At 45.8% G+C, this 24,179-nt stretch overlaps 1 long non-coding RNA gene across 1 annotated transcript in view; it reads right to left on the bottom strand.

Moving 5' to 3' along the window:
- LOC130284292 (uncharacterized) overlaps positions 1-13,506 on the bottom strand; it is an 84,830-nt gene extending 71,324 nt beyond the window's left edge. The window contains exon 1 of the long non-coding RNA XR_008846971.1: positions 13,345-13,506. This is a non-coding gene — a long non-coding RNA (uncharacterized LOC130284292). The remainder of the gene's footprint in view (positions 1-13,344) is intronic.
- Positions 13,507-24,179: the final 10,673 nt, after the last annotated feature.

Genomic DNA, 24,179 nt, shown 5'->3' with positions numbered 1-24,179 from the left:
TATACACACACACACACACATATTAGGGGTGGAATCACTTATGGGATAAAATAAATATGTGTGTATATATATATATATATATATATATATATATATATATATATATATGTATATATATAATTAAAGAGACAGAAGAGACACACCAGAATACTCCATCTGTACACAGAACAAGCACAACAGTTCTACTCTACACTCCTGTAGAATTTACAACATTTTCCCCCATAACAGGACCAGTGGAGGGCGCTCTTGGTAGCCACTGGGTGGTTTTCACTCAGCCTTAAAGGGGTACTCCAGTGGAAAACAATTTATTTTAAATAAACTGATGCCAGAAGGTTAAACAGATTTGAAAATTACACATATTAAAAAAATCTTAATCCTTCCAGTTCTTAACAGCTGCTGTATAATACAGAGGAAGTTCTTTTCTTTTTGGATTTCCTTTCTGTCTGACCACAGTGCTCTCTGCTGACACCTCTGTCCATGTCAGGAACTGTACAGAGCAGAAGCAAATCCCCATAGCAAACCTCTCCTGCTCTGGACAGTTCCTGACATGCACAGAGGTGTCAGCAGAGAGCACTGCGGTCAGACAGAAAGGAAATCCAAAAAGAAAAGAACTTTCTCTGTAGTATACAGCAGCTGATAGGTACTGGAAGGATAAAGATTTTTCATAGAAGTAATTTACAAATCTGTATAACTTTCTGGCACCAGTTGATTTAAAATAAATTGTTTTCCACCGGAGTACCCCTTTAAACCTCTAACCTCTCTCTGGATGAGCAGAGAGATACAGCAGCAGTCTGCACCTTGCCCATGGATATATACGGCTCTATCTTTACAGCTCTATAGTGGTGCAATGTTTATACATCCCTCGTGTGCAGGGCACAGCCGGGAGGCCACATGTGCCACGTGGTGCCCAATATAACAGTAGAGGACAAGTTATTTCTCATACCTCCAGAGCGGTCACATGACATCTACTCTTCTCTACAACTGCACCGCTAGAGCTGGACCATATACACCTAATCCACTGTGTGACCCAATGCATGGCTATGGGGTGGGGGTGGGGGGTGCTCTGCACATTCCATTGCTGAAGGCTATCAGAGGATGATGGGAGTTGTAGTTTTGCAAGAGTTGGAGAGAAACCAGTTCGGAAACACTGCATTGAGGGCATGCTGGGAGTTGCAGTTTTACAGCATCTAGATAGTCAGAGGCCCCAGGATCGAGAGACAACTGTTACGCCGAGCGCTCCGGGTCCCTGCTCCCCCCCGGAGCGCTCACGGCGTCTCTCTCCCTGCAGCGCCCCGGTCAGACCCGCTGACCGGGAGCGCTGCACTGACATTGCCGGCGGGGATGCGATTCGCATAGCGGGACAGGCCCGCTCGCGAATCGCATCCCAAGTCACTCACCCGTCCCGGTCCCCGGCTGTCATGTGCTGGCGCGCGCGGCTCCGCTCTCTAGGGCGCGCGCACGCCAGCTCTCTGAGACTTAAAGGGCCAGTGCACCAATGATTGGTGCCTGGCCCAATTAGCCTAATTAGCTTCCACCTGCTCCCTGGCTATAATACCTCACTTCCCCTGCACTTCCTGGCCGGATCTTGTTGCCTTGTGCCAGAGAAAGCGTTTAGTGTTGTCCAAAGCCTGTGTTTCCAGATCTTCTGCTATCCACATTGACTACGAACCTTGCCGCCTGCCCCGACCTTCTGCTACGTCTGACCTTGCCTCTGCCTAGTCCTTCTGTCCCACGCCTTCTCAGCAGTCAGCGAGGTTGAGCCGTTGCCGGTGGATACGACCTGGTTGCTACCGCCGCAGCAAGATCATCTCGCTTTGCGGCGGGCTCTGGTGAATACCAGTAGCATCTTAGAACCGGTCCACCGGCACAGTCCACGCCAATCCTTCGCTGACACAGAGGATCCACAACCAGCTAGCCGAATCGTGACAGTAGATCCGGCCATGGATCCCGCTGAGGTGCCGCTGCCAAGTCTCGCTGACCTTACCACGGTGGTCGCTCAGCAATCGCAGCAAATTGCCCAACAAGGACAGCAGCTGTCGCAGTTGACCGCCACGTTACAGCAACTTCTGCCACTGCTACAGCAGCAACCATCTCCTCCGCCAGCTCCTGCACCTCCTCCGCAGCGACTGGCCGCTCCTAGCCTCCGCTTGTCCCTGCCGGACAAATTTGATGGGGACTCTAGACTCTGCCGTGGATTTTTGTCTCAATGTTCCCTGCATATGGAGATGTTGTCGGACCTATTTCCTACAGAACGGTCTAAGGTGGCGTTGGTATTGAGCCTTCTTTCTGGAAAGGCCTTGTCTTGGGCCACACCGCTCTGGCACCGCAATGATCCTGCCACAGCCACAGTCCAGTCCTTCTTCGCTGAAGTCCGTAGTGTCTTCGAGGAACCAGCCCGAGCTTCTTCTGCTGAGACTGCCCTGCTGAACCTGGTCCAGGGTAATTCTTCAGTAGGCGAGTACGCCATCCGATTTCGTACTCTCGCTTCTGAATTATCTTGGAATAACGAGGCTCTCTGCGCGACCTTTAAAAAAGGCCTATCCAGTAACATAAAGGATGTGCTGGCCGCACGAGAGATTCCTGCCAACCTGCAAGAACTTATCCATTTGGCCACCCGCATTGACATGCGTTTTTCTGAGAGAGACCAGGAGCTCCGCCAGGAAAAAGACCTAGATCTCTGGGAACCTCTCCCACAGTATCCTTTGCAATCTATGCCTGTGCCTCCCGCCGAGGAGGCTATGCAAGTGGATCGGTCTCGCCTGACCCAGGAAGAGAGGACTCGCCGTAGGGAAGAAAATCTTTGTCTGTACTGTGCCAGTACCGAACACTTCTTGGTGGATTGCCCTATTCGCCCTCCACGTCTGGGAAACGCACGCACCCAGCTCACGTGGGTGTGGCGTCTCTTGGTTCCAAGTCTGCTCCTCCACGTCTCACTGTGCCCGTGCGGATTTCTCCTTCTGCCAACTCCTTCTTCTCAGCCGTGGCCTGCTTGGACACTGGTGCCTCTGGAAATTTTATTCTGGATTCTTTGGTGAATAAGTTCTGCATCCCGGTGACCCGTCTCGTCAAGCCGCTCTACATTTCCGCAGTCAACGGAGTTAAATTGGATTGCACCGTGCATTACCGCACAAAACCTCTCTTAATGTGCATTGGACCCCATCACGAAAAGATTGAATTTTTCGTCCTTCCCAACTGCACCTCTGAAGTCCTCCTCGGTCTGCCATGGCTCCAGCATCATTCTCCCACCCTTGACTGGACCACCGGGGAGATCAAGAATTGGGGCTCTGCTTGCCACAAGAAATGCCTCTCCTCTCCTCCCAGTCCCGTCAGGCAAGCCTCAGTGCCTCCTCCTACACCTGGTCTCCCCAAGGCCTATCAGGACTGTGCCGTGCCTCCTCATGGCCCGCGTCCTGGTGACACTCTGCCCCGTGCCAAGCTTCACCCTCTGCCCTCCCTCCCCATTCCCACTCCTGCTGTACTGCCTGCCTTTGAGGAAACCCTACAATCACTCCCGGTGTCCTCGTCCCATGTGAAGCAGTTGCCGGACAAAAAAAGGGGGAGACCTAAGGGGGGGGGGGGGGGGGGGTACTGTTACGCCGCCCCTGCTCCTCCCCGGAGCGCTCATGGCGTCTCTCTCTCTGCAGCGCCCCGGTCAGACCCGCTGACCGGGAGCGCTGCACTGACATTGCCGGCGGGGATGCGATTCGCATAGCGGGACGCGCCCGCTTGCGAATCGCATCCCAAGTCACTTACCCGTCCCGGTCCCCGGCTGTCATGTGCTGGTGCGCGCGGCTCCGCTCTCTAGGGCGCGCGCGCGCCAGCTCTCTGAGACTTAAAGGGCCAGTGCACCAATGATTGGTGCCTGGCCCAATTAGCCTAATTAGCTTCCACCTGCTCCCTGGCTATAATACCTCACTTCCCCTGCACTCCCTTGCCGGATCTTGTTGCCTTGTGCCAGTGAAAGCGTTTAGTGTTGTCCAAAGCCTGTGTTTCCAGATCTCCTGCTATCCATATTGACTACGAACCTTGCCACCTGCCCCGACCTTCTGCTACGTCTGACCTTGCCTCTGCCTAGTCCTTCTGTCCCACGCCTTCTCAGCAGTCAGCGAGGTTGAGCCGTTGCTAGTGGATACGACCTGGTTGCTACCGCCACAGCAAGACCATCCCGCTTTGCGGCGGGCTCTGGTGAACACCAGTAGCATCTTAGAACCGGTCCACCTGCACGGTCCACGCCAATCCCTCGCTGACACAGAGGATCCACAACCAGCTAGCCGAATCGTGACAACAACTCCAGATCATTATAGAGATGTACGCATCATTATAGTGGTGTATGTCACACTATAGAGGTGCACATATCACTCTAGGGATGAACATATCACTATAGAGGTGCACATATCACTATAGAGGTGGATGTCACACTATAGAGGTGCACATATCACTATAGAGGTGCACATATCACTATAGAGGTGCACATATCACTATAGAGGTGCACATATCACTATAGAGGTGCACATATCCCTATAGAGGTGCACATATCACTATAGAGGTGCACATATCACTATAGAGGTGCACATATCACTATAGAGGTGCACATATCACTATAGAGGTGCACATAGCACTATAGAGGTGCACATAGCACTATAGAGGTGCACATAGCACTATAGAGGTGCACATAGCACTATAGAGGTGCACATATCCCTATAGAGGTGCACATATCCCTATAGAGGTGCACATATCACTATAGAGGTGCACATATCACTATAGAGGTGCACATATCACTATAGAGGTGCACATATCACTATAGAGGTGCACATATCACTATAGAGGTGCACATATCACTATAGAGGTGCACATATCACTATAGAGGTGCACATATGACTATAGAGGTACACATATCACTATAGAGGTACACATATCACTATAGAGGTGCACAAATCACTATAGAGGTGCACATATCACTATAGAGGTACACAAATCATTATAGAGGTGCACATATCACTATAGAAGTGCAGAAATCACTATAATGATGCATGAATTGTTATAGGGATGAACATATCCCTTAAGAGGTGCACATATCACTATAGAGGTGCACATATCACTATAGAGGTGGATGTAACACTATAATGGTGCACATATCACTATAGAGGTGCACATATCACTATAGAGGTGCACATATCCCTAAAGAGGTGCACATATCCCTATAGAGGTGCACAAATCACTATAGAGGTGCACAAATCACTATAGAGGTGCACATATCCCTATAGAGGTACACATATCAATATAGAGGTACACAAATCACTCTAGGGGTGGATGTAGCACTATAATGGTGCACATATCACTCTAGGGGTGCACATGTCCCTATAGAGGTGGATGTAACACTATAATGGTGCACATATCACTATAGAGGTGCACATATCACTATAGAGGTGGATGTCACACTTTAGAGGTGCACATATCACTATAGAGGTGGATGTCGCACTATAATGGTGCACATATCACTATAGAGGTGGATGTCAAACTATAATGGTGCACATATCACTATAGAGGTGGATGTCACACTATAATGGTGCACATATCACTATAGAGGTGGATGTCACACTATAGAGGTACAGATATCACTATAGAGGTGGATGTCACACTATAATGGTGCACATATAACTATAGAGGTGGATGTCACACTAATGGTGCACGTGTCACTATAGAGGTGGATGTCACACTATAATGGTGCACATATCACTATAGAGGTGGATGTCACACTATAGAGGAGGATGTCACACTATAGAGGTGCACATATCACTATAGAGGTGGATGTCACACTATAATGGTGCACATATTACTATAGAGGTGGATGTCACACTATAGAGGTGGATGTCACACTATAGAGGTGGATGTCACACTATAATGGTGCACATATCACTATAGAGGTGGATGTCACACTATAATGGTGCACATATCACTATAGAGGTGCACATATCACTATAGAGGTGCACATATCCCTATAGAGGTGCACATATCCCTATAGAGGTGCACATATCAATATAGAGGTACACAAATCACTCTAGGGGTGGATGTAACACTATAATGGTGCACATATCACTATAGAGGTGGATGTCACACTATAGAGGTGGATGTCACACTATAGAGGTGGATGTCACACTATAATGGTGCACATATCACTATAGAGTTGGATGTCACACTATAGAGGTGGATGTCACACTATAGAGTTGGATGTCACACTATAGAGGTGGATGTCACACTATAGAGGTGCACATATCACTATAGAGGTGGAGGTCACACTATAATGGTGCACATATCACTATAGAGGTGGATGTCACACTATAATGGTGCACGTGTCACTATAGAGGTGGATGTCACACTATAATGGTGCACATATCACTATAGAGGTGGATGTCACACTATAATGGTGCAAGTGTCACTATAGAGGTGGATGTCACACTATAATGGTGCACATATCACTATAGAGGTGGATGTCACACTATAGAGGTACAGATATCACTATAGAGGTGGATGTCACACTATAATGGTGCACATATAACTATAGAGGTGGATGTCACACTAATGGTGCACGTGTCACTATAGAGGTGGATGTCACACTATAATGGTGCACATATCACTATAGAGGTGGATGTCACACTATAGAGGAGGATGTCACACTATAGAGGTGCACATATCACTATAGAGGTGGATGTCACACTATAATGGTGCACATATTACTATAGAGGTGGATGTCACACTATAGAGGTGGATGTCACACTATAGAGGTGCACATATCACTATAGAGGTGCACATATCACTATAGAGGTGCACATATCCCTATAGAGGTACACATATCAATATAGAGGTACACAAATCACTCTAGGGGTGGATGTAGCACTATAATGGTGCACATATCACTCTAGGGGTGCACATGTCCCTATAGAGGTGGATGTAACACTATAATGGTGCACATATCACTATAGAGGTGCACATATCACTATAGAGGTGGATGTCACACTTTAGAGGTGCACATATCACTATAGAGGTGGATGTCGCACTATAATGGTGCACATATCACTATAGAGGTGGATGTCAAACTATAATGGTGCACATATCACTATAGAGGTGGATGTCACACTATAATGGTGCACATATCACTATAGAGGTGGATGTCACACTATAGAGGTACAGATATCACTATAGAGGTGGATGTCACACTATAATGGTGCACATATAACTATAGAGGTGGATGTCACACTAATGGTGCACGTGTCACTATAGAGGTGGATGTCACACTATAATGGTGCACATATCACTATAGAGGTGGATGTCACACTATAGAGGAGGATGTCACACTATAGAGGTGCACATATCACTATAGAGGTGGATGTCACACTATAATGGTGCACATATTACTATAGAGGTGGATGTCACACTATAGAGGTGGATGTCACACTATAGAGGTGGATGTCACACTATAATGGTGCACATATCACTATAGAGGTGGATGTCACACTATAATGGTGCACATATCACTATAGAGGTGCACATATCACTATAGAGGTGCACATATCCCTATAGAGGTGCACATATCCCTATAGAGGTGCACATATCAATATAGAGGTACACAAATCACTCTAGGGGTGGATGTAACACTATAATGGTGCACATATCACTATAGAGGTGGATGTCACACTATAGAGGTGGATGTCACACTATAGAGGTGGATGTCACACTATAATGGTGCACATATCACTATAGAGTTGGATGTCACACTATAGAGGTGGATGTCACACTATAGAGTTGGATGTCACACTATAGAGGTGGATGTCACACTATAGAGGTGCACATATCACTATAGAGGTGGAGGTCACACTATAATGGTGCACATATCACTATAGAGGTGGATGTCACACTATAATGGTGCACGTGTCACTATAGAGGTGGATGTCACACTATAATGGTGCACATATCACTATAGAGGTGGATGTCACACTATAATGGTGCAAGTGTCACTATAGAGGTGGATGTCACACTATAATGGTGCACATATCACTATAGAGGTGGATGTCACACTATAGAGGTACAGATATCACTATAGAGGTGGATGTCACACTATAATGGTGCACATATAACTATAGAGGTGGATGTCACACTAATGGTGCACGTGTCACTATAGAGGTGGATGTCACACTATAATGGTGCACATATCACTATAGAGGTGGATGTCACACTATAGAGGAGGATGTCACACTATAGAGGTGCACATATCACTATAGAGGTGGATGTCACACTATAATGGTGCACATATTACTATAGAGGTGGATGTCACACTATAGAGGTGGATGTCACACTATAGAGGTGCACATATCACTATAGAGGTGCACATATCAATATAGAGGTACACAAATCACTCTAGGGGTGGATGTAACACTATAATGGTGCACATATCACTATAGAGGTGGATGTCACACTATAGAGGTGGATGTCACACTATAGAGGTGGATGTCACACTATAATGGTGCACATATCACTATAGAGTTGGATGTCACACTATAGAGGTGGATGTCACACTATAGAGTTGGATGTCACACTATAGAGGTGGATGTCACACTATAGAGGTGCACATATCACTATAGAGGTGGAGGTCACACTATAATGGTGCACATATCACTATAGAGGTGGATGTCACACTATAATGGTGCACGTGTCACTATAGAGGTGGATGTCACACTATAATGGTGCACATATCACTATAGAGGTGGATGTCACACTATAATGGTGCAAGTGTCACTATAGAGGTGGATGTCACACTATAATGGTGCACATATCACTATAGAGGTGGATGTCACACTATAATGGTGCACGTGTCACTATAGAGGTGGATGTCACACTATAATGGTGCACATATCACTATAGAGGTGGATATCACACTATAGAGGTACAGATATCACTATAGAGGTGGATGTCACACTATAGAGGTACAGATATCACTATAGAGGTGGATGTCACACTATAGAGGTGGATATCACACTATAGAGGTACAGATATCACTATAGAGGTGGATGTCACACTATAGAGGTACAGATATCACTATAGAGGTAGATGTCACACTATAATGGTGCACGTGTCACTATAGAGGTGGATGTCACACTATAGAGGTACAGATATCACTATAGAGGTGGATGTCACACTATAGAGGTGGATATCACACTATAGAGGTACAGATATCACTATAGAGGTGGATGTCACACTATAATGGTGCACATATCACTATAGAGGTGGATGTCACACTATAATGGTGCACATATCACTATAGAGGTGGATGTCACACTACAGAGGTGGATATCACACTATAGAGGTACAGATATCACTATAGAGGTGGATGTCACACTATAATGGTGCACATATCACTATAGAGGTGGATGTCACACTATAATGGTGCACGTGTCACTATAGAGGTGGATGTCACACTATAATGGTGCACATATCACTATAGAGGTGGATGTCACACTATAATGGTGCACGTGTCACTATAGCGGTGGATGTCACACTATAGAGGTACAGATATCACTATAGAGGTGGATGTCACACTATAATGGTGCACATATAACTATAGAGGTGGATGTCACACTATAATGGTGCACATATCACTATAGAGGTGGATGTCACACTATAGAGGTACAGATATCACTATAGAGGTGGATGTCACACTATAATGGTGCACGTGTCACTATAGAGGTGGATGTCAAACTATAATGGTGCACGTGTCACTATAGAGGTGGATGTCACACTATAATGGTGCACATATCACTATAGAGGTGGATGTCACACTTTAGAGGTGGATATCACACTATAGAGGTACAGATATCACTATAGAGGTGGATGTCACACTATAGAGGTACAGATATCACTATAGAGGTGGATGTCACACTATAGAGGTACAGATATCACTATAGAGGTGGATGTCACACTATAGAGGTACAGATATCACTATAGAGGTGGATGTCACACTATAGAGGTACAGATATCACTATAGAGGTGGATGTCACACTATAATGGTGCACATATCACTATAGAGGTGGATGTCACACTATAATGGTGCACATATCACTATAGAGGTGGATGTCACACTATAATGGTGCACATATCACTATAGAGGTGGATGTCACACTATAGAGGTACAGATATCACTATAGAGGTGGATGTCACACTATAGAGGTACAGATATCACTATAGAGGTGGATGTCACACTATAATGGTGCACGTGTCACTATAACTTCTCCTGCAGATGTTGTGAATTGATCAAATCAGAGGTGCAGAAAGTTTTGGGTTGGGACTCCAAGTGGATAAATTAACTTTGGGGATAATGAGGGGCATTTACTAATCTTTTACTATGTAGTCTGGTTTTTACCCTGTTTTTTTCTACTTCATTTTTGACTATGTGCGACAAATTTACTAAATTGTTGCACGGTGTTAAAGAATTTGGCACAAATAGGCAAAAGTGGGAAATTTACTTCATGTAGTAGAAAAAATAGTCTGTTCCTTTTTCCTGCTGTATGAATAGGTTTGGCTGCTAGGTTTCCTTCTGGATCTTTTGTTTTTGAGTTGTTTTTTTTTTTTTTTTTTAGCTTTTTCACCACATCTAAATAATAAAATAACTAAATTGTAGTCATGGCTCAGAATAGTGGTAAACGGCGTTTAGTGTGTGTGTGTGTTTATTACATTTTTTTAACACTGTTTTTTCTCCCTAAATGTACTTACTCCTTTTTTTTTTGTTACTTCTTCTACAGATCTGTGTATCCTGTAGACTCCTTCGGATTCGGTGGACTACTTCGACGACCAGTGTTTTTCTTTGCTTGATGTTAATAAAATGGTTAACGAGGGCTTGTGGGGGAGTGTTTTTTTGTAATAAATTTTTTTTTAAACCTGTTGTTTTTTTTTTTTTTACTTTACTGGACAGGCTTAGTAGTGGAAGCTGTCTTACAGACAGAGTCCATTACTAAGCCGGGCTTAGAGTTAGCCACAAAAACAGCTAGCGCTAACCCCCAATTATTACCCCGGTACCCAACGCCACAGGGGTGCCCGGAAGAGCCGGTACCAACAGGCCCGGAGCGTAAAAAATGGCGCTCCTGGGCCTAGACGGTAACAGGCTGGCGTTATTTAGGCTGGGGAGGGCCAGTAACAATGGTCCTCGCCCACCCTGGTAACGTCAGGTTGTTACTGTTTGGTTGGTATTTGGCTGAGAATAAAAATAGGGGGGACCCTATGTGTTTTTTTTTAATATTTAATTATTTATTTAAAAACCAAAAATGCATAGGGTCCCCCCTATTTTTATTCTCAGCCAAATACCAACCAAACTGTAACAGCCTGACGTTACCAGGGTGGGCAAGGACCATTGTTACTGGCCCTCCCCAGCCTAAAAAATGCCAGCCTGTTACCGCCTAGGCCCAGGAGCGCCATTTTTGACGCTCCGGGCCTGTTGGTACCGGCTCTTCCCGGCACCCCTGTGGCGTTGGGTACCGGGGTAATAATTGGTGGTTAGCGCTAGCTGTTTTTGTGGCTAGCGCTAAGCCCAGCTTAGTAATGGACTCCGTCTATAAGACAGCTTCCACTACTAAGCCTGTCAAGTAAAGTAAGGAAAAAACACAACAGGTTTAAAAAAAAATTTATTACAAAAAAACACTCCCCCACAAGCCCTCGTTAACCATTTTATTAAAATGAAACAAAGAAAAACGCTGGTCATCGAAGTAGTCCACCGAATCCGAAGGAGTCCACAGGATACACGGATCTGAAATGAGAAGAAAAAATTAATAAAAATGGGTTAGTACATTTATTATCACCTGCTCACACATCTCCTGCCCCGCACGACTACAACTGCCAGCATGCCCTTACAGTAAGGACATGCTGGGAGTTGTAATTGTGTGGTGCAGGAGATGCGTGGGCAAGTGACAAGCTTGTCCCCTGCCCCCAGCTGCAGGACTACAACTCCCAGCATGCCCTTACAGTAAGGTGGGGCGGAGGCCGGGCACAGTGTTTCCCAACCTGGGAGTTGTAGTTTTGCAACATCTGGAGGCACCCTGGTTGGGAAACACTGTTTTAGGGCTTGGGCAACTTACCGGCTTCCGTAGGATCCAGCGCCGCACGACATTGCCGCAAGACACTGCCGCGCGACAGTGCCGCCCGACGATGTCCGTCACCGATCGTCGCTGGAGCCTCGGAAGGGTAAGTGAACGTCTTCGCAGGTTCCCTTCAGCTGTTTAGTTTTGCAAAAGCTGGAGGACTACAGTTTACAGACCACAAACCAGTGGTCTGCAAACTGTGGCCCTCCAGCTGTTGCAAACCTACAACACCCAGCATGCCTGGACAGCAAAAGCCTTTGATATCCCCCCCCCCCTTGTCTCTCGCCCGCGCTGCTCAGCTTCCGCTGATACAAGACTACAACTCCCAGCGTGTCCTCACTGTAAGGGCATGCTGGGACTTGTAGTCTTGCAACAGTTAGCAGACAGATGAGAGTTGTGTGGCGCTGGCAGGTGAGAGGGGGGGGGGGATGTAAATCACTGTAGTGTCCCGGTAGCGCAGTGAGGGTAGTGGGGAGGAAGTATGTCGGAGCCCGGGCGGCAGCAGCTTTTCCTGCTCCATGTTGGAGTAAATTTAGTCAATTTTTACGGCCGTGGCGACAGTTTATTGTGCAACTGCGACTGTCGCAGTAAATATATACCTGACCACTGCAAGTCAAAAATGCAAACTAGCGTAAATCAAGCGGGAAATTTTTTTTTTTACTTTCTAGCTCTTGCTAGAGAAAGTCGCACGAATAATAGGGTAGGCACAATTGCGACAATTCAGAGCCAAAAATAGTCCGAAAAAAATGACTAAACCCCTTAGTAAATGCCCCTCAATATCCTCTGAGATTAAGAGTCCTAGGAATATTAAACTTGGGGTCCTATACATTACTGCATTGTCTTTTTGAGGGTTCCCATCCTGATAACTGCAGAACAATAGCCAATATGTGAGGGTCTGAGGGTGATCAAAGATTTGTGAACTGATGAAATGGAAACAAAACCAAAGCAAACTCAACTATAGATGAAGGCAACGTGACAAGAGAACGGACTCACAACATATGCAAACAAAGAATTGGGAAATCCGATACACGATACAATTGTGATACAGATGAGATACAGAGACTTATTGGGTGAACCATGGTGCAAACACTGGAGGGTCCCCTGCAAGGATATAATAGTAATAGAAGGGTCTGAGTACAGAGCAGTTATATTAGGAGAAATATATATCAGGTAAACCTAGTGCAGAATAGAAAACACATGAAAAGCGAAATAACCCTCTACATACCCAGAGCATACAGGACAGGCAGAGCCAGGTCATTCTGGGGTCCAGCTGTGGACGGGGGGCACACAGGGACGCGGAGGGCATGATGGCCAAATCCTTAAACCAAGCTAAAGGCGACACTAATCCGGGGCGCCCAGGTCCATAGTGGTCAGGTAATGTATAGGGGTTAACTCCTTCCTGGTCTCTCCCTCCTCTCTCTATGAAGTCCCAGCCTCCTTCTCTTCCCCATCAGCCTCACACCTCCTGAGGAGAGGGTGGTGCGCACTCCACAGCCTTCCCTCCCCCTCTGCAGCCACAAGAAACTTTTTAGGGGAGAGAGTAAAAAAAAATGTAATTCTCTGGTATTTCCTCTACACCCTACACCTCAGCCCCCCGTCCCCCACCCCCTCCTCACAGGGAAAAGAAGGGGCTTTATGTGTCTTCTTGTGACTGCAGGGCTCCCCTCCGTGCGCTGATACATTGTAGCAAAACCCACAGGACCCCCCCAAACCCCAGGAGGATGGTGATCGGATGTAAAGCAAAATGTATCAATCTGAACAGAGGAAACAAAGTGCAGAAACCTGAGAAGATGTTCAATCGTACAATGTGAACGAAGCTCAAGACTTATGTTATAGGATACGGCAGTGATAGGTGAGGGTCCGAGCTCTGAGACCCCCACAGACTGTGATCCTGACCCCCACCAGTTATAAGGTGCTGGCATATCCAGGTGAGATCGGGAAAACCTGACCGGGTCCTGCTGAGACCAATGATCCCACAGAGGTTCCCCCCTGGCAGCCATAACGGACCCCCCTTAGGTTTGGCGCAGCGCCCCATTTCAGCCTATGGACATCGGGGTCAATGTATTCAGTTTCCTGACCAAACTAAGACCCTGTTCACACCGGCACTGGAGGTTCAATCACAGATCCCATCATGTTTGATGATATAAAGAAGAATTCAAACTTTTTCCCCTCCAAACAGTCACCATAATGGGACCCAACAAACCCAATTATAAGTGGGGTCGGATGGTTCCATTTTCTCCTGTGACAGAACAGTAAAGCTGAGATGATGGTGACAAATCTCTGTATGTGTCTTTAAATTCTATATTGAACATAAGAAATATTTCCATTCAGTGACAGCAAACAGAGACCTGGGTGGAGGCATCCATAACAATACGTATACAAACACTACTGACACAATAATGAAAAGTTATAAAACTTTCGGCTATATTGTGCTGCTGTCCACCATTCCTCATCATGTTTCTGCTTGCTTTCAGTGAATGGAAACAATTCTATTTCCAGAGGCTGATCTCACCTAGTTCTGCTCTCATCACAGCTGATGGATTGTGAAGAGTTCAGCTCCAGGACACTAGGGAAGCTCCCAGAGGATTGTTACACTACATACACTGTAACAAACCCACAGCTGTGCTATGTATGAGATGTACTATGTTATGTAAATACGGTATTAGGTAAAAGTTATAATGGAGGTGTGGTGCGCAATGTATCATGGAGAAGCCTATATCTGATTCTACCACATCAGCTCAACCTGCCCGGACGCCGATTGATTCCTGCGCTGCTATTTACTTTGCTTCAATTCTAAAGCCAATTAATTACCAGAATGTGCAACACAATCACCTGACTATGAAAAATCTACAAAATTACAGAAAAATCCAATAAGCGACAAGGAGGGGTGCAGCGCGCAGAAGAGAGGGGAGGGCCCTCAGAGGTCCGGACACAGAATCTGTGGGACTCGATTCACACTGCGTTTCTGCAGCAGAGTATGGGGGCTCCCAGACATTTCCCTATACATAGCGCCATCCGTCATACATACCCATATACAGAGCGCCATCCGTCATACATATCCCATATACAGAGCGCCATCCGTCATACATATCCCTATACATGGCGCCATTCGTCATACATATCCCTATACATGGCGCCATCCGTCATACATATCCCATATACAGAGCGCCATCCGTCATACATATCCCTATACATGGCGCCATTCGTCATACATATCCCTATACATGGCGCCATCCGTCATACGTATCCCTATTCAGAGCGCCATCCGTCATACATACCCATATACAGAGCGCCATCCGTCATACATATCCCATATACAGAGCGCCATCCGTCATACATATCCCATATACAGAGCACCATCCGTCATACATATACATGGCGCCATCCGTCATACATATCCCTATACATGGCGCCATCCGTCATACATATCCCTATACATGGCGCCATCCGTCATACATATCCCTATACATGGCGCCATCCGTCATACATATCACTATACATGGCGCCATCCGTCATACATATCCCTATACATGGCGCCATCCGTCATACATATCCCTATACATGGCGCCATCCGTCATACATATCCCTATACATGGCGCCATCCGTCATACATATCCCTATACATGGCGCCATCCGTCATACATATACATGGCGCCATCCGTCATACATATCCCTATACATGGCGCCATCCGTCATACATATCCCATATACAGAGCGCCATCCGTCATACATATTCCTATACATGGCGCCATCCGTCATACATATACATGGCGCCATCCGTCATACATATCCCTATACATGGCGCCATCCGTCATACATATCCCTATACATGGCGCCATCCGTCATACATATCCCTATACATGGCGCCATCCGTCATACATATCCCTATACATGGCGCCATCCGTCATACATATCCCTATACATGGCGCCATCCGTCATACATATCCCTATACATGGCGCCATCCGTCATACATATCCCTATACATGGCGCCATCCGTCATACATATCCCTATACATGGCGCCATCCGTCATACATATCCCTATACATGGCGCCATCCGTCATACATATCCCTATACATGGCGCCATCCGTCATAGATATCCCTATACATGGCGCCATCCGTCATAGATATCCCTATACATGGCGCCATCCGTCATAGATATCCCTATACATGGCGCCATCCGTCATAGATATCCCTATACATGGCGCCATCCGTCATAGATATCCCTATACATGGCGCCATCCGTCATACATATCCCTATACATGGCGCCATCCGTCATACATATCCCTATACATGGCGCCATCCGTCATACATATCCCTATACAGAGCGCCATCCGTCATACATATCCCTATACAGAGCGCCATCCGTCATACATATCCCTATACAGAGCGCCATCCGTCATACATATCCCTATACAGAGCGCCATTTGTCATACATACCCATATACATGGCGCCATCCGTCATACATACCCATATACATGGCGCCATCCGTCATACATACCCATATACATGGCACCATCCGTCATACATATCCATATACAGAGCGCCATCCGTCATACATATCCCTATACATAGCGCCATCCGTCATACATATCCATATACATGGCGCCATCCGTCATACATATCCCTATACACGGCGCCATCCGTCATACATATCCATATACATGGCGCCATTCGTCATACATATCCCTATACATGGCGCCATCCCTCATACATATCCATATACATGGCGCCATCTGTCATACATATCCCTATACAGAGCGCCATCCGTCATACATATCCCTATACAGAGCGCCATCCGTCATACATATCCCTATACATGGCGCCATCCATCATACATATCCCTATACATGGCGCCAACCGTCATACATATCCATATACATGGCGCCATCCGTCATACATATCCATATACATGGCGCCATCCGTCATACATATCCATATACATGGCGCCATCCGTCATACATATCCATATACATGGCGCCATCCGTCATACATATCCATATACATAACGCCGCCCATCCGTCATACATATCCCTATACATAACGCCGCCCATCCGTCATACATATCCATATACATGGCGCCATCCATCATACATATCCCTATACATAACGCCGCCCATCCGTCATACATATCCCTATACATGGCGCCATCCGTCATACATATCCCTATACATAGCGCCATCCGTCATACATATCCCTATACATAGCGCCATCCATCATAAATATCCCTATTTAGGGGCCATCCAATGAATATTAAACACATCAACATTTCTATTCCTAAATATATTTCCAAAGTTGATATTAAAATAAAATATTCCCCAGATGTTGGTAACAACCCAAGTAATACATATATAAAAAGAGACCAACACAAGATGAAAAATGATGTATAATAATGTGACATTACAAGTAAGGGAGGAGCAAAAAGGCCTGGAAAGCCAAGACAACAGCAGAAATCTGCCCTGCAGCACCCAGTCTCCAGTTTTGGAAACCTTTAGGTTTCCGGGACTGGGGACGTGACGTCACGCAATGCCCCCTCCATTCATGTCTATGGGAGGGGGCGTGATCGCGGAGGGTCCCAGCAGCGGGCCACCCGCGATAAGACATCTTATCCCCTATACTTTGTATAGGGGATAAGATGTTTTTGCCCGGAATACCCCTTTAAGATCCTGCCCCTTGTCAGTGCACATTACCAGTTCAGTCCCAACTGATGGGTACAAAAAGGTCTCATTATCATGGAGTACACAAAACACATCTCATGGTGGGGAAAAGTCACACAAGACTCATCTCATGGAGGAGAAAAGTCACACAAAACACATCTCATGGTGGGGAAAAGTCACACAAGACTCATCTCATGGAGGAGAAAAGTCACACAAGACACATCTCATGATGCAGAAAAATCACACAAGACACATCTCATGGTGGAGAAAAGTCACACAAGACACATCTCATGGTGGAGAAAAGTCACACAAGACACATCTCATGGTGGGGAAAAGTCACACAAGACACATCTCATGGTGGAGAAAAGTCACACAAGACACATCTCATGGAGGAGAAAAGTCACACAAGACACATCTCATGGTGGAGAAAAGTCACACAAGACACATCTCATGGTGGAGAAAAGTCACACAAGACACATCTCATGGTGGAGAAAAGTCACACAAGACACATCTCATGGTGGGGAAAGGTCACACAAGACACATCTCATGGTGGGGAAAGGTCACACAAGACACATCTCATGGTGGAGAAAAGTCACACAAGACACATCTCATGGAGGAGAAAAGTCACACAAGACACATCTCATGGTGGAGAAAAGTCACACAAGACACATCTCATGGTGGAGAAAAGTCACACAAGACACATCTCATGGAGGAGAAAAGTCACACAAGACACATCTCATGGTGGGGAAAAGTCACACAAGACACATCTCATGGTGGAGAAAAGTCACACAAGACACATCTCATGATAGAGAAAAGTCACACAAGACACATCTCATGGTGGGGAAAAGTCACACAAGACACATCTCATGATAGAGAAAAGTCACACAAGACACATCTCATGGTGGGGAAAAGTCACACAAGACACATCTCATGATGGAGAAAAGTCCCACAAGACACATCTCATGGTGGGGAAAAGTCACACAAGACACATCTCATGGTGGGGAAAAGTCACACAAGACACATCTCATGGAGGAGAAAAGTCACACAAGACACATCTCATGGTGGGGAAAAGTCACACAAGACACATCTCATGGTGGAGAAAAGTCACACAAGACACATCTCATGGTGGGGAAAAGTCACACAAGACACATCTCATGGCGGAGAAAAGTCACACAAGACAGATCTCATGGTGGAGAAAAGTCACACAAGACACATCTCATGGTGGAGAAAAGTCACACAAGACACATCTCATGGTGGAGAAAAGTCACACAAGACACATCTCATGGTGGAGAAAAGTCACACAAGACACATCTCATGGTGAGGAAGGGTCACACAAGACACATCTCATGGAGGAGAAAAGTCACACAAGACACATCTCATGGTGGGGAAAAGTCACACAAGACACATCTCATGGTGGGGAAAAGTCACACAAGACACATCTCATGGTGGAGAAAAGTCACACAAGACACATCTCATGGAGGAGAAAAGTCACACAAGACACATCTCATGGTGGGGAAAAGTCACACAAGACACATCTCATGGTGGAGAAAAGTCACACAAGACACATCTCATGGTAGAGAAAAGTCACACAAGACACATCTCATGATGGAGAAAAGTCACACAAGACACATCTCATGATGGAGAAAAGTCCCACAAGACACATCTCATGGTGGGGAAAAGTCACACAAGACACATCTCATGATAGAGAAAAGTCACACAAGACACATCTCATGGTGGAGAAAAGTCACACAAGACACAACTCATGGTGGGGAAAAGTCACACAAGACACATCTCATGGGGGAGAAAAGTCACACAAGACACATCTCATAGTGGGGAAGGGTCACACAAGACACATCTCATGGGGGAGAAAAGTCACAAGACACATATCATGGTGGGGAAAAGTCACACAAGACACATCTCATGGTGGGGAAAAGTCACACAAGACACATCTCATGGTGGGGAAAAGTCACACAAGACACATCTCATGGTGGGGAAAAGTCACACAAGACACATCTCATGGTGGGGAAAAGTCACACAAGACACATCTCATGGTGGGGAAAAGTCACACAAGACACTTTTCATGGTGGGAGAAAGCAAAGAGTTGTAAAACATAACAATGATGTTGGTTACAGGGGCATTTCTAGGCAAATTTCTAATTTCTTCCGAATGTCTAAGTGAACACTGTTGGGGCCATAATACAGAAGTGGAAAGACGATCACTTTACCATAAAAATCACCTGACTTATATTCCATTGAAAATCTGAATTGAAGAGGACTGTGGAACCTTCAGGATTTAAAGAATGTTTGTGCAGAAGAATGGGCAGATATCCCTAGGACAATGCAGGACACTAGTTTCTCTATACAGGAGGGCTTCTCTACAAAATATTAAAGGGGTTGTGTAGAGAAAAGTAACTTATCCCCACAGGATAGGGGATTAGTGTCTGGGGGGGTGTCAGACTCTGGGGCCGAATGAAGCTGTGTCGACCACAGCATGAAGTTGTGGTCGACGCGCCCCCTCCATGCATCTCTATGAGGAGAGCCAGAAATACAGCATTCATGTATATCCGGCTCTCCCACAGGAATACATTGGGGGGAAGTGTTTGCTAACGCTTTGTACAGTGGTCGACACAGCTCCATTCATGCAAAAAGCCCGGCCGAAAGCAACCAGACACTCCAGTACATAATGGAGACCCCAGCACAAAGCAATCAGTTGGAGACCACAATATCACAAGGTCTAGGGATATGTTTGCTGTATAGACTGGGAAATTTTGCATCATATATGGAAAATTGTATGTGCAGCATGCCGAACAAGGCCCCTCACAATGTCCATTTTACAGCTGTTACCTATGCACCCAAATATCAAAGTGTTTATCTCTGGCTTTCCGGCTGTTGCAAAACTACAACTACCAGCATGCAGACAGCAGAAGGCAGTCAGAGCACAATGTTGTGCAAACATTGCAATAGTTCTAAAAGTTTTGCAACATTGTAGGTTTTTAATGATTTTGTTAAAGCATCATGGGAATTGTAGTTTTGCTACAGATGAAGGGTAACAGGTTGGGGAATTGGGACAATTACAAGATCCTGCCATTTCATAATATTGTTTTAAATCTGCCTGGATTTTTAGATTATCCTTGGTGACCAGGTGATGTTAAAGCGGTCACTGCTATTATTGGGCCCCTGAGAGCCCCTCCATGATGTACTGCTATTCCTCATTCTCTACATTTCAGGAGGCAGGACCAGAGCTGGATTGTTTTCCAGTAGTACACACACAGGCACTTCCTCCCTTACTTCTCTGACCAATCACAGGACAACACTCTCCTCTCTGTTATGCCATGACAAAGGGCTGTAGAAAGTACGCTGGAAACAGCAGCAGGAAAGGATGACACTAAGCACTGAACTGCTGCGGCTACTGATAATGATGACAATGGAAATGATAATAACAAAGCCTGAGGACTAAAGGGAGGGGGACTGCATTAAGCACTGCGCACATACAGTAAAACTAACACTGGTATTTACATAAGGGGCAGGTGCCAGGAACTTTATGGGTGGTGAGAGATGAGAGGGAAGCCTTGAGGCACAGTGTGGACCCTCTGGAGGAGGCAAACAGGCTCAGGATGCATGCAAAAAATCCAGGCTTCCAGGCCACTGCATAGAACAAGGAAAGCCCTGTTCTAGGCCCCACCCTCCCTTCCTGGGTTCTGTCTATGCCAGTGTTTCCCAAACAGGGTGCCTCCAGCTGTATCAAAACTACAACCACAGCCAAAGGCTGGGAGTTGTAGTTTTGCAACATCTGGAGGCACCCTGGTTGGGAAACACAGGTCTATGCACTAGGCCCTGTCCTCACTTACTGTGTTTTATCTGTGCACTATTTAGGTCCCGCCCCCAATTCCTGTGTTCCATATCGGTTTCTTCCTCTAACAAAAGGCAGTGTACAGAAGACGGTAGGGAAGGGAGACACCTAGTGGCCAAGACTTTAGGGCTCTTTTTCTGGGGGTAACGTTTGGTAAATTAAATGATTGACAAATATGTAACAGATCACATGGAGGAGCGGGGTGAGAGGCAACAGAAACCAATTTAACCCAACGCTCCTAGAAAACCTTTTACCACCACTTGTGCACCTCTTGTGGACCAGATCAGACTGATCAGGGACGAGGTGGCAACAATGCAAGAATAGTGACAAGAAATGATTTACTTTTTTTTTTTGAATTAACGGATTCAGTATTATTTTTTCTTTTTTAGATTGTTGTTTTTAATATTTTTTTGTGGAAAGGTTTCCTTTTTTATTTGATATAACTTCACATATATTTTGTATTTATTGTGAATATATATTGTGCTTTGCGCTTTTTTCTCTTGTGGGCCGGCTCCCCATTATTTGGTGTAGTGATCTCACACCCCTGTGATTTACTATCCTACAGATTGTGCCGATCAAAGTGCCAAGTGCGGGGTTTTTATCCAAATTAGATTCCTATAAATCTGTCTAAATAAGATGGATTGGCAGAGCGGGAGGCCGCTGGATGCTTACACAGCTGCCGCCCGTCCTGTGTGTTTATGGGTCACCACTAACAGGAAGATTGTCCAGAAGAGTTCTGGCAGCCAGGGCCCCCGGGGACCAAAAACCTGCAATTAATTTGTGCACAAAGAAATATTTACATGGACAACGAAAAGACAAATCTAATGTGTTTAATCCTTAAGTCAGAAAGTTAGAGAACATTCTTCCCCTCCAAACAATATGGCCACTGCAGCTCATGTGTGGTTATCACCTGGCTCTCCCGGGACCCTGAAGGGCAAAGGTGTCAAGTTACATTATATATATTTACAGTGATCCCTCAACTTACAATGGCCTCAACATACAATAGTTTCAACATACAATGGCATTTTCTGGACCATTGTAACTTGAAACCAGACTCAACATACAATGTACAGACAGTCCAGATCTGTAATACCTGTCACAACTGAAGGTACTGACCAATCAGAATGGGCATTTTACTGGTAAATCACCTTTATTACTGAAGTGCATGCACTGACTGGTGTCTGTTAGCGCCCCCTACAGTACAGGGAGGAACTACAAGTTCCATACTACTCTTTACCTGTGCCAGGGTTAGTTGCTCCATTGGACACCAGGTAAGGGCGGCTCCATTTGGGACACTTTGTATTGTATAGGACCCTGAAGAAGCTTCTGTCCTCTACATAAACCATTGTTTCCCAACCTGGGTGCCTCCAGCTGTTGCAAAGCTACTACTCCCAGCATGCCCGGACAGCCGTTGGCTGGCCGGGCATGCTGAGAGTTGTAGTTTTGCAACAGCTGGAGGCACCCTGGTTGGGAAACACTGACATAAACAGTGAATACATCTCCCAGCAGATCTTTCTTACTTTTATATGTAAGGATTTGCTTTATCTATATTGGTTATCTACTTATTTTTCTTTAATCCTCACTTTTTCCTATTTTTGATGACATTTTGGTGGCTTCAGAACCAATTACCAGGTTTCCATAACGTTATGGATTCAACTTACAATGGTCGTCCTGGAACCGATTAAGTTTGAGTGGCATTGGGGCTGCTCTGCCAGTGGGTCGTTCCCCCCTGTGGACATTGGCGTCGCGGCGGTGGTGGTCGCCGCCCGATGCTGCGCCATTTTATGCTAGGGATGTTAGGGACCCACTCTGAATAGGTGGCCTTGACGTGGCGAGTGGCTTGTACTTTTTGATCAAAAATGTATAATAACAACCTGTTAGTTTTTGATATTATGCTGAGAAGCAATCAGATCATTATACAAGATTGTAGATGTGCGCTATGTCTGTTTTTCTACCCGAATTCTCACTGGAACCGATTAATATTGTAACTTGAGGGACCACTGTGTATATATATATATATATATATATACACACACACACCTTACAATATATACCATAGAGGGGAAGACATACAAAAAAAACCTTGGGGCCCTTGGAGAGAGAGGGGGCCCAGTCCCGAATGGGAAACACACTAAAATACTGATATACCAGGTGATACTGGGAGGCGGTGGGAGATGACACCAAAGAGGCCCCGCCCCTTCCAGCCCTGCACTAGGCATAACAAAATAGATCAGTCTAAAGTGTCTCTGTATCTTCATTACTAGCGAGTATAGAGCGTTGTTAAGAGCATCTGTCACTATGAAGGACCCATCCTGTATAACACAGACAGCCCATTGGTATGAACAGACATGGTGTAATGCTTAATTTCCCCTGCGGAGGCGCTGTAGGGAATATGAACACTTACAGCCAGACAGATCCCAGCAGGAGGAAACTCTGTGATCAGCTTACTGACAATGGACCCTTCCAACAAGTGGAGGGCCCCTTTAACAGGCCTTATGTATAAAGAGAGGAAAGATATAGCGGTAGAGACCATAATCGCGGATGCCACCATG

Source organism: Hyla sarda, chromosome 8 (assembly GCF_029499605.1).
Source record: "Hyla sarda isolate aHylSar1 chromosome 8, aHylSar1.hap1, whole genome shotgun sequence".
Classification (NCBI taxonomy): domain Eukaryota; kingdom Metazoa; phylum Chordata; class Amphibia; order Anura; family Hylidae; genus Hyla; species Hyla sarda.
Note: the sequence above shows the minus strand (reverse complement) of the source record. Positions and strands in the feature narration are given on the sequence as shown.